Source organism: Oncorhynchus gorbuscha, unplaced genomic scaffold (assembly GCF_021184085.1).
Source record: "Oncorhynchus gorbuscha isolate QuinsamMale2020 ecotype Even-year unplaced genomic scaffold, OgorEven_v1.0 Un_scaffold_1264, whole genome shotgun sequence".
Taxonomy (NCBI): domain Eukaryota; kingdom Metazoa; phylum Chordata; class Actinopteri; order Salmoniformes; family Salmonidae; genus Oncorhynchus; species Oncorhynchus gorbuscha.
The window spans coordinates 160,001-171,063 of NW_025746091.1; the positions used below are offsets into that span (position 1 = coordinate 160,001).

The 11,063-nt window shown below is 42.7% G+C and overlaps 1 pseudogene; it reads right to left on the reverse strand.

Moving 5' to 3' along the window:
* LOC124022017 overlaps positions 1-10,558 on the reverse strand; it is an 11,929-nt pseudogene extending 1,371 nt beyond the window's left edge.
* Positions 10,559-11,063: the final 505 nt, after the last annotated feature.

Below are 11,063 nucleotides of genomic sequence, written 5' to 3' on the forward strand. Positions count from 1 at the left end.
CCAGTGTGTCAGTATCTAACTTTGTCCAAGTGGTGGTCAGAATGTTTGTCTTATCTAGCCTGATAAGTCCAACATGTCTGATATGAACATTGACATAAACCCTCTACATACTTGAGTTTCTCCAGTCTGCAGTGTGGATCCTCCAGTCCAGCAGAGAGCAGTCTGACTCCTGAGACTCCTGGGTGATTGTAGCTCAGATCCAGCTCTCTCAGGTGTGAGGGGTTTGACTCCAGAGCTGAGACCAGAGAAGCACAGCCTTCCTCTGTGACCAGACAGCCTGACAGCCTGCAAAGAGTCAAATCATATTAAAATCACACTGATATTCTTTGGTGGTGAAAATAGTGGCAGTATATTTTTCTACATATTCAGATATATCAGTGTCCTGAAACCACATATCTATCACATGTGACCAGACCATAATGTATCATTATTAGAAATGACAAATTATTAAAGTATTGCCTGCAGATAGAAACATGAACAGTACAATCATTTGAGTAGACTGACCAGACCAGTTTAAAAATCAGTATCAGTCAAAAGACAGACAGTGAGGTATCAGATTTAGATTGTATTGAGTATACAGTCCACACCATATCTATTTAGACAGTGAGGAATCAGATTTAGATTGTATTGAGTATACAGTCCACACCATATCTATTTAGACAGTGAGGTATCAGATTTAGATTGTATTGAGTATACAGTCCACACCATATCTATTTAGACAGTGAGGTATCAGATTTAGATTGTATTGAGTATACAGTCCACACCATATCTATTTAGACAGTGAGGTATCAGATTTAGATTGTATTGAGTATACAGTCCACACCATATCTATTTAGACAGTGAAGTTAACATTTTAAATGTGTCTCTATACTCCAACATTTTAGATTTCAGATCAAATGTTTCATTTGAGGTGACAGTTTATAAGGTCACCTTTATTTGAGCGTATTTTAACACATATCAGAATGTTTCACAAATACATTTAAAAATTAAAACACATTTATGTAAAATTCCAGTCTTAGGTCATTTGAAGAAGTTTTAAGAAGTATTCTGACCAATTCAGTGGGTCAGAAGTTTACTCATAGTGTATTAAAGTAACCTTAGTCAAAAAGTTGGGTGAATTTTGGCCCATTCCTCCTGACAGAGCTGGTGTAACTGAGTCAGGTTAGGTCTCCTTGCTCACACATGCTTTTTCATTTGTCTGTAGTTTTGGTCAGGGCTTTTTGCATTGTTGTTGTCCTTAATCCATTTTGCCACAACTAATGTCACCTTTTATTTGAGGAAATTTTAAAAATGTGTTTCAATGGAAAAATGCATTTTATGAGTCCCACTATTTGAAGAAGTCATTTTCTGACACTTAAAGTGTATTAAATTAAGTCAAAAGTATATCTGTTTCATAAACAATACATAAAGCCTTAATCTTGACTGAGAAAGATCATGAATTAATGAGTGAGAAAGTTCAGAGACTAAACAAAACATGAATAACCAATAACAGAGACTGAGAAAGTTACAGAGGCTACAACAAAACATGCTAACCTCTCACCATTACCAATAACAGAGACTACAACAAAACATGCTAACCTCTCACCATTACCAATAACAGAGACAATACAACAAAACATGACTACAACAAAACTAACCTCTCACCATTACCAATAACAGAGACTACAACAAAACATGCTAACCTCTCACCATTACCAATAACAGAGACTACAACAAAACATGCTAACCTCTCACCATTACCAATAACAGAGACTACAACAAAACATGCTAACCTCTCACCATTACCAATAACAGAGACTACAACAAAACATGCTAACCTCTCACCATTACCAATAACAGAGACTACAACAAAACATGCTAACCTCTCACCATTACCAATAACAGACTACAACAAAACATGCTGACCTCTCACCATTACCAATAACAGAGGCTACAACAAAACATGCTAACCTCTCACCATTACCAATAACAGAGACTACAACAAAACATGCTAACCTCTCACCATTACCAATAACAGAGACTACAACAAAACATGCTAACCTCTCACCATTACCAATAACAGAGACTACAACAAAACATGCTAACCTCTCACCATTACCAATAACAGAGACTACAACAAAACATGCTAACCTCTCACCATTACCAATAACAGAGACTACAACAAAACATGCTAACCTCTCACCATTACCAATAACAGAGACTACAACAAAACATGCTAACCTCTCACCATTACCAATAACAGAGACTACAACAAAAACATGCTAACCTCTCACCATTACCAATAACAGAGACTACAACAAAACATGCTAACCTCTCACCATTACCAATAACAGAGACTACAACAAAACATGCTAACCTCTCACCATTACCAATAACAGAGACTACAACAAAACATGCTAACCTCTCACCATTACCAATAACAGAGACTACAACAAAACATGCTAACCTCTCACCATTACCAATAACAGAGACTACAACAAAACATGCTAACCTCTCACCATTACCAATAACAGAGACTACAACAAAACATGCTAACCTCTCACCATTACCAATAACAGAGACTACAACAAAACATGCTAACCTCTCACCATTACCAATAACAGAGACTACAACAAAACATGCTAACCTCTCACCATTACCAATAACAGAGACTACAACAAAACATGCTAACCTCTCACCATTACCAATAACAGAGACTACAACAAAACATGCTAACCTCTCACCATTACCAATAACAGAGACTACAACAAAACATGCTAACCTCTCACCATTACCAATAACAGAGACTACAACAAAACATGCTAACCTCTCACCATTACCAATAACAGAGACTACAACAAAACATGCTAACCTCTCACCATTACCAATAACAGAGGGGGTCTGATCTTTGTACCTCTGTAACTTCATCATTCATCATTATTCTCGATTCATTCATTATTATCCATAATCATGGTACCATCCACATGAATGTAGAAGTGTTCAGAAACATCTTCTATTCTTACTGACAATACAAGTGAAGTGACTCCAAAATGACAGGACATTATTCACCATTTAGTTTCTATTAGGAAAAATATAAATCAAAATCAAATCAAATCAAATTTTATTTGTCACATACACATGGTTAGCAGATGTTAATGCGAGTGTAGCGAAATGCTTGTGCTTCTAGTTCCGACAATGCAGTGATAACCAACAAGTAATCTAACTAACAATTCCAAAACTACTGTCTTATACACAGTGTAAGGGGATAAGGAACATGTACATAAGGATATATGAATGAGTGATGGTACAGAGCAGCATACAGTAGATGGTATCGAGTACAGTATATACATATGAGATGAGTGTGTAGACAAAGTAAACAAAGTGGCATAGTTAAAGTGGCTAGTGATACATGTGTTACATAAGGATGCAGTCGATGATGTAGAGTACAGTATATACATATGCATATGAGATGAATAATGTAGGGTAAGTAACATTATATAAGGTAGCATTGTTTAAAGTGGCTAGTGATATATTTACATCATTTCCCATCAATTCCCATTATTAAAATGGCTGGAGTTGGGTCAGTGTCAATGACAGTGTGTTGGCAGCAGCCACTCAATGTTAGTGGTGGCTGTTTAACAGTCTGATGGCCTTGAGATAGAAGCTGTTTTTCAGTCTCTCGGTCCCAGCTTTGATGCACCTGTACTGACCTCGCCTTCTGGATGATAGCGGGGTGAACAGGCAGTGGTTCGGGTGGTTGATGTCCTTGATGATCTTTATGGCCTTCCTGTAACAACGGGTGGTGTAGGTGTCCTGGAGGGCAGGTAGTTTGCCCCCGGTGATGCGTTGTGCAGTCCTCACTACCCTCTGGAGAGCCTTACGGTTGAGGGCGGAGCAGTTGCCGTACCAGGCGGTGATACAGCCCGCCAGGATGCTCTCGATTGTGCATCTGTAGAAGTTTGTGAGTGCTTTTGGTGACAAGCCGAATTTCTTCAGCCTCCTGAGGTTGAATAGGCGCTGCTGCGCCTTCTTCACGACGCTGTCAGTGTGAGTGGACCAATTCAGTTTGTCTGTGATGTGTATGCCGAGGAACTTAAAACTAGCTACCCTCTCCACTACTGTTCCATCGATGTGGATAGGGGGGTGTTCCCTCTGCTGTTTCCTGAAGTCCACAATCATCTCCTTAGTTTTGTTGACGTTGAGTGTGAGGTTATTTTCCTGACACCACACTCCGAGGGCCCTCACCTCCTCCCTGTAGGCCGTCTCGTCACTGTTGTGTCGTCCGCAAACTTGATGATTGAGTTGGAGGCGTGCGTGGACACGCAGTCGTGGGTGAACAGGGAGTACAGGAGAGGGCTCAGAACGCACCCTTGTGGGGCCCCCGTGTTGAGGATCAGCGGGGAGGAGATGTTGTTGCCTACCCTCACACCTGGGGGCGGCCCGTCAGGAAGTCCAGTACCCAGTTGCACAGGGCGGGGTCGAGACCCAGGGTCTCGAGCTTGATGACGAGCTTGGAGGGTACTATGGTGTTGAATGCCGAGCTGTAGTCGATGAACAGCATTCTCACATAGGTATTCCTCTTGTCCAGGTGGGTTAGGGCAGTGTGCAGTGTGGTTGAGATTGCATTGTCTGTGGACCTATTTGGGCGGTAAGCAAATTGGAGTGGGTCTAGGGTGTCAGGTAGGGTGGAGGTGATATGGTCCTTGACTAGTCTCTCAAAGCACTTCATGATGACGGAAGTGAGTGCTACGGGGCGGTAGTCGTTTAGCTCAGTTACCTTAGCTTTCTTGGGAACAGGAACAATGGTGGCCCTCTTGAAGCATGTGGGAACAGCAGACTGGTATAGGGATTGATTGAATATGTCCGTAAACACACCGGCCAGCTGGTCTGCGCATGCTCTGAGGGCGCGGCTGGGGATGCCGTCTGGGCCTGCAGCCTTGCGAGGGTTAACACGTTTAAATGTCTTACTCACCTCGGCTGCAGTGAAGGAGAGACTGCATGTTTCCGTTGCAGGCCGTGTCAGTGGCACTGTATTGTCCTCAAAGCGGGCAAAAAAGTTATTTAGTCTGCCTGGGAGCAAGACATCCTGGTCCGTGACTGGGCTGGATTTCATCTTGTAGTCCGTGATTGACAGTAGACCCTGCCACATGCCTCTTGTGTCTGAGCCATTGAATTGAGATTCCACTTTGTCTCTGTACTGACGCTTAGCTTGTTTAATAGCCTTGCGGAGGGAATAGCTGCACTGTTTGTATTCAGTCATGTTGCCAGACACCTTGCCCTGATTAAAAGCAGTGGTTCGCGCTTTCAGTTTCACGCGAATGCTGCCATCAATCCACGGTTTCTGGTTAGGGAATGTTTTTATCGTTGCTATGGGAACGACATCTTCAACGCACGTTCTAATGAACTCGCACACCGAATCAGCGTATTCGTCAATATTCCCATCTGACGCAATACGAAACATGTCCCAGTCCACGTGATGGAAGCAGTCTTGGAGTGTAGAGTCAGCTTGGTCTGACCAGCGTTGGACAGACCTCAGCGTGGGAGCCTCTTGTTTTAATTTCTGTCTGTAGGCAGGGATCAGCAAAATGGAGTCGTGGTCAGCTTTTCCGAAAGGGGGGCGGGGCAGGGCCTTATATGCGTCGCGGAAGTTAGAGTAACAATGATCCAAGGTTTTACCACCCCTGGTTGCGCAATTGATATGCTGATAAAATTTAGGGAGTCTTGTTTTCAGATTGGCTTTGTTAAAATCCCCAGCTACAATGAATGCAGCCTCCGGATAAATGTTTTCCAGTTTGCAAAGAGTTAAATAAAGTTCGTTCAGAGCCATCGATGTGTCTGCTTGGGGGGGGATATATACGGCTGTGATTATAATTGAAGAGAATTCTCTTGGTAGATAATGCGGTCTACATTTGATTGTGAGGAATTCTAAATCAGGTGAACAGAAGGATTTGAGTTCCTGTATGTTTCCTTCATCACACCATGTCCCGTTAGTCATGAGGCATACGCCCCCTCCACTCTTCTTACCAGATAGATGTTTGTTTCTGTCGGCGCGATGCGTGGAGAAACCCGTTGGCTGCACCGCCCTGGATAGCGTTTTCCCAGTAAGCCATGTTTCCGTAAAGCAGAGAACGTTGCAGTCTCTGATGTCCCTCTGGAATGCCACCCTTGCTCGGATTTCATCAACCTTGTTGTCGAGAGACTGGACATTGGCAAGAAGAATACTGGGAAGTGGTGCGCGATGTGCCCTTTTTCGGAGTCTGACCAGAACACCGCGCGTTTCCCTCTTTTTCGGTGTCGTTTCCTTGGGTCGCTGCATGCGATCCATTCCGTTGTCCTGTTTGTAAGGCAGAACACAGGATCCGCGTCGCGGAAAGCATATTCTTGGTCGTACTGATGGTGAGTTGACGCTGATCTTATATTCAGTAGTTCTTCTCGACTGTATGTAATGAAACCTAAGATGACCTGGGGTACTAATGTAAGAAATAACACGTAAAAAAACAAAAAACTGCATAGTTTCCTAGGAACGCGAAGCGAGGCGGCCATCTCAGTCACAAACACAACCAAATTTAAACTATAAACCTCACTGTCCAAACACATATGGTGTGGACTCTGTGTGTCTGGAAAACACATGTGGATCTGGTGAACAGTTATCACTTGTTGACCAACTACAGGAATACTGACCTCAGAGTCTCCAGTTTACAGTGGGGATTCCCCAGTCCAGCAGAGAGCAGCTTCACTCCTGAATCCTTCAGGTCATTGTTACTCAGATCCAGCTCTCTCAGGTGTGAGGGGTTTGACCTCAGAGCTGAGACCAGAGAAGCACAGCCTTCCTCTGTGACTCCACAGCCTGACAACCTGCAAAGAGATCATCATGACTTCACAAACACACTGTTAATTTAACGATTAGTGTAGAAGGACAATGGCAGATGCATTTGGTTTATTCTCTCAAACAACATATAGATTCATCTTCCGTCTCCTTGAATTGTGTGGTCAAAATGTTATACTAATGTGAAAATCAATGCATTTATTCAATGTGCTTTTCAATATATTATATACATATTATAACACATATTTTACTCTAAACTGAATATTTCTTCCTGATGATTAGTTCTTATATGTCATTTTATTTACTCACAGAACAGCTCTGGAGGCTTTGACCACTGGCAGCAGCCTCAGAAGACCTTCCTCTGATCTGGAGTATTTCTTCAGGTCAAACACATCCAGCTCCTTTTCTGAAGTCAGCAACACAAAGACCAGAGCTGACCACTGTGCAGGTGACAGGTTGTCTTCTGAGAGACTTCCTGATCTCAGGTAGCTTTGGATCTCCTCCACTAGAGAATGGTCATTCAGTTCATTCAGACAGTGGAACAGATTGATGCTCCTCTCTGGAGAGGGATTCTCCCTGATCTTCTCCTTGATGTACTTGACTGTTTCTACATGGCTCTGTGAGCTGCTTCTTGTCTTTGTCAGTAGACCTCGTAAGTGCTTCTGATTGGACTCCAGTGAGAGGCCCAGAAGGAAGCGGAGGAAAAGGTCCAGGTTTCCCGTCTCACTTTGTAAGGCTTTATCCACAGCACTCTTGTAGACAGTAACTTTACGCTTGTCTCTGAACAGAGCAGAAAGGTTCCTGGACATTGATTGCGGTTCGGCCATTAGATTCTCATTGTTGTTGATGAATGAGAGGAACACATATACAGCAGCCAGAAACTCCTGAATGCTCAGATGAACAAAGCAGTACACCTTGTCCTGGTACAGCCCACATTCCTCTTTAAAGAGCTGTGTGCACAATCCTGAGTACACGGAGGCTTCATTGACATCAATGCCAGCCTCTTTCAGGTCTTGTTCATAGAAAATCAGATTGCCCTTCACAAGCTGTTGAAAAGCCAGTTTTCCCAGTGACAGAATGCTCTCTTTATTCCAGTGTGGACCTGTCTCTTCTTTCCCATGATACTTTTCATTCTTCTGTTTGGTATGAAACTCCACAAGGTGTGTGTACATCTCAGTCAGAGTCTTGGGCATCTCTTCTCTCTTATGTTCCAGCATGTGTTCAAGGACTGTTGCAGAAATCCAACAGAAGACTGGAATGTGGCACATGATCTGAAGGCTCCTTGATGTCTTTATGTGTGAGATGATTCTGCTGGCCAGGTCCTCATCACTGAATCTCTTCCTGAAGTACTCCTCCTTCTGTGGGTCATTGAACCCTCGTACCTCTGTCACCTGGTCAACACACCCTGAAGGGATCTTATTGGCTGCTGCAGGTCGGGTAGTTATCCAGAGGAGAGCAGAGGGAAGCAGATTTCCCTTGATGAGATTTGTCAGCAGAACATCCACTGAGGTTGACTCTGTGACGTCCCAACAGATCTTGTTCTTCTGGAAGTCTAGGGGCAGTCGGCACTCATCCAGACCATCAAAGATGAACAGAACTTTGTACTTGTTGTAGTTGGAGATTCCTGATTGTTTGGTTTCCATTGAGAAGTGATTAAGAAGTTCAATGAAAGTGTGTTTGTCATCTTTCATCAAATTCAGCTCCCGGAAAGGGAATGAAAATACGAATTGGACATCCTGGTTTGCTTTTCCTTCAGCCCAGTCCAGAATGAACTTCTGCACAGAGACTGTTTTTCCAATGCCAGCGACTCCTTTGTCAGCACAGTTCTGATAGGTTTGTCTTGTCCAGTTAAGGGTTTGAAGATGTCGTTACATTTGATTGGAGTCTCTGGTCTTGCTTGTTTCCTGGTTGTTGTCTCAATCTGTCTCAGCTCATGTTCATTATTGACCTCTCCTGTTCCACCCTCTGTGATGTAGAGCTCTGTGTAGATCTTATTGAGAAGTGTTGGGTTTCCTTGTTGAGCGATCCCCTCAAATACACATTGAAACTTCTTCTTTAGATTAGATTTGAGTTCACGTTGGCAAATCACAGCAAGCTCATCTGAATGAAGAAATAACAGAGGATATTAATATTATGTCTGTTTTAATGCCTACAGTATTTAAGGACTGTTATAAAGTTGTAAATTATAATAATGTGTTCTCTAAACTGACTGTATAAATGTGTAAATGTTGTCATAATGCATTACAGACTGGTGTGACTGATTATATTATTATTGGTATTATTGATGGTATTATTAATGTTCTCTCTTTCTCTAAATTAATCAACACAACACATCCCTGCTGCTACTTGATGAGGTCACTAGGTGTTGTGTTAAGGCTGCTACAATATCATTGAGTTACACAGCTACTTCATCTCTACTTTAGCTTCAGCTTTTAAATGTTATAAAACATCATTCAACATGAGGCAGACAGATCTTACATTTCTCCAGTGTGTCAGCAAGCTCCATCTGGTTCATTTTCCTCAGGACGTGCAGTGTGATCTTCAGAGCCCCCTCTCTGGCATTGCTCTCCTGCTTCTCATCTTCAGCGTCCACCACTTCCCGCTTCTGACTCTCAAAGCCTTCTGGGAGTTCTGGACCAAGAATCCTCTTGAACATCTTCAGCTCGTTCTTCACAAATGTCATAATTTTCTCTTCAAGCATCTGGAAAAAATTAAGTAAATTAGTTAAGCAAGAGAATAAATGCTTCTCATTAACACATTAATGAATGATTGACAGATCAACTTTTCTTGAGGTAAACAAAAACAAATGTACATAACAGGACCACATACACTGAATATGGAGGCAAGGTCTGTTTGATGACTCTGGGAAGACTGACCACTGAGAATCTCTGACTCTGATCTCTCCTGTTGGTTTCTGTGGACAAAACATGAGGTTACATCTCATCCAGGGAATATACACACACACACACACACACACACACACACACACACACACACACACACACACACACACACACACACACACACACACACACACACACACACACACACACACACACACACACACACACACACACACACACACACGAAGGGAACGTTGTGTTTGTTTAATATAGTTTTAGGACTATGAAAATGGACAAAATGATGAGCCTATGGATTATGAAAACAACAACAATAAATGGGAAAATGGGAGGAGAAATGACTAGAGACAGTGTTGTTTAACTCACTGACCAGGACCCATGAGTTCTTCTTACCTTTGTTCAGTAGAAAAGTCTCCCTCTCTAAACTTCATAGGAGGATCCATAGACTGGTCACTCTTCATGGACACACAGCTGGGAACAGGGGAGGCTGGTCTCTCCTGCTTGATTGGACTTCAACACAACAGAGACAAACATTACATCTCTCATCTACTCTGAGCTCAGATGGGGAAACATAAGAAGAGTTTCACAAATAGAACTGACTTCCAGATGTTAGTTAATGGCGCGTGGGTACCTGCTTCTATAAACCAATGAGGAGATGCAGCGCGAACTGCGTCACAAATATAACTGACTTCCAGACGTTAGTTAATGGCGCGAGAGCAGTGTGTCATTTAAAATGACGAAATTAATTTATCGACGCGAGCGTTGTAGTCAGTCTGTCAGCCCCGCTAAAAGGCTGGTGTCGTTACTCTGCCTTCTCCGGGGGCATGTTGAGGTACATTTACTAACCGGGAGGGTTGGATTATGTAATTTATTGGAGGGCTGGAAGACGCACTCTCGAGGTTGTTTACTCACAATATCAGATATCGCTTTGGATAAAAGCGTCTGCTAAATGGCATATATTATTATTATTATTATGATGTTTATAATGAATGTATACTGAGGTTGAGGTTCTGACTAGTGATTATTTACATGGGGTTCAATACCTGCTATTGAGGCGCCCTGAAAATAATATTCAAAAGTTCGGTCATTAGACACAGAGGGTTTAAACACTAAAGTTACCGTCCATCTAGTGAGGAGAGGAGAACCGGACAGAGATAGCCAGCATCTGTCAACGAGAGAGGGAGAAGCCTCACCTCGGTCCACAAGAAATGCAGACAGCCGGAGATGATGTAGTGGTAGCCATGGTAACTAGGATGCTGCTGGTAGAGTAGCTATGGTAACTAGGATGCTGCTGGTAGAGTAGCTAGCTAGCTTACCGAGCTGTACCGACTAGCTAGGATAACTAGGATGCTGCTGGTAGAGTAGCTAGCTAGCTTACCGAGCTGTACCGACTAGCT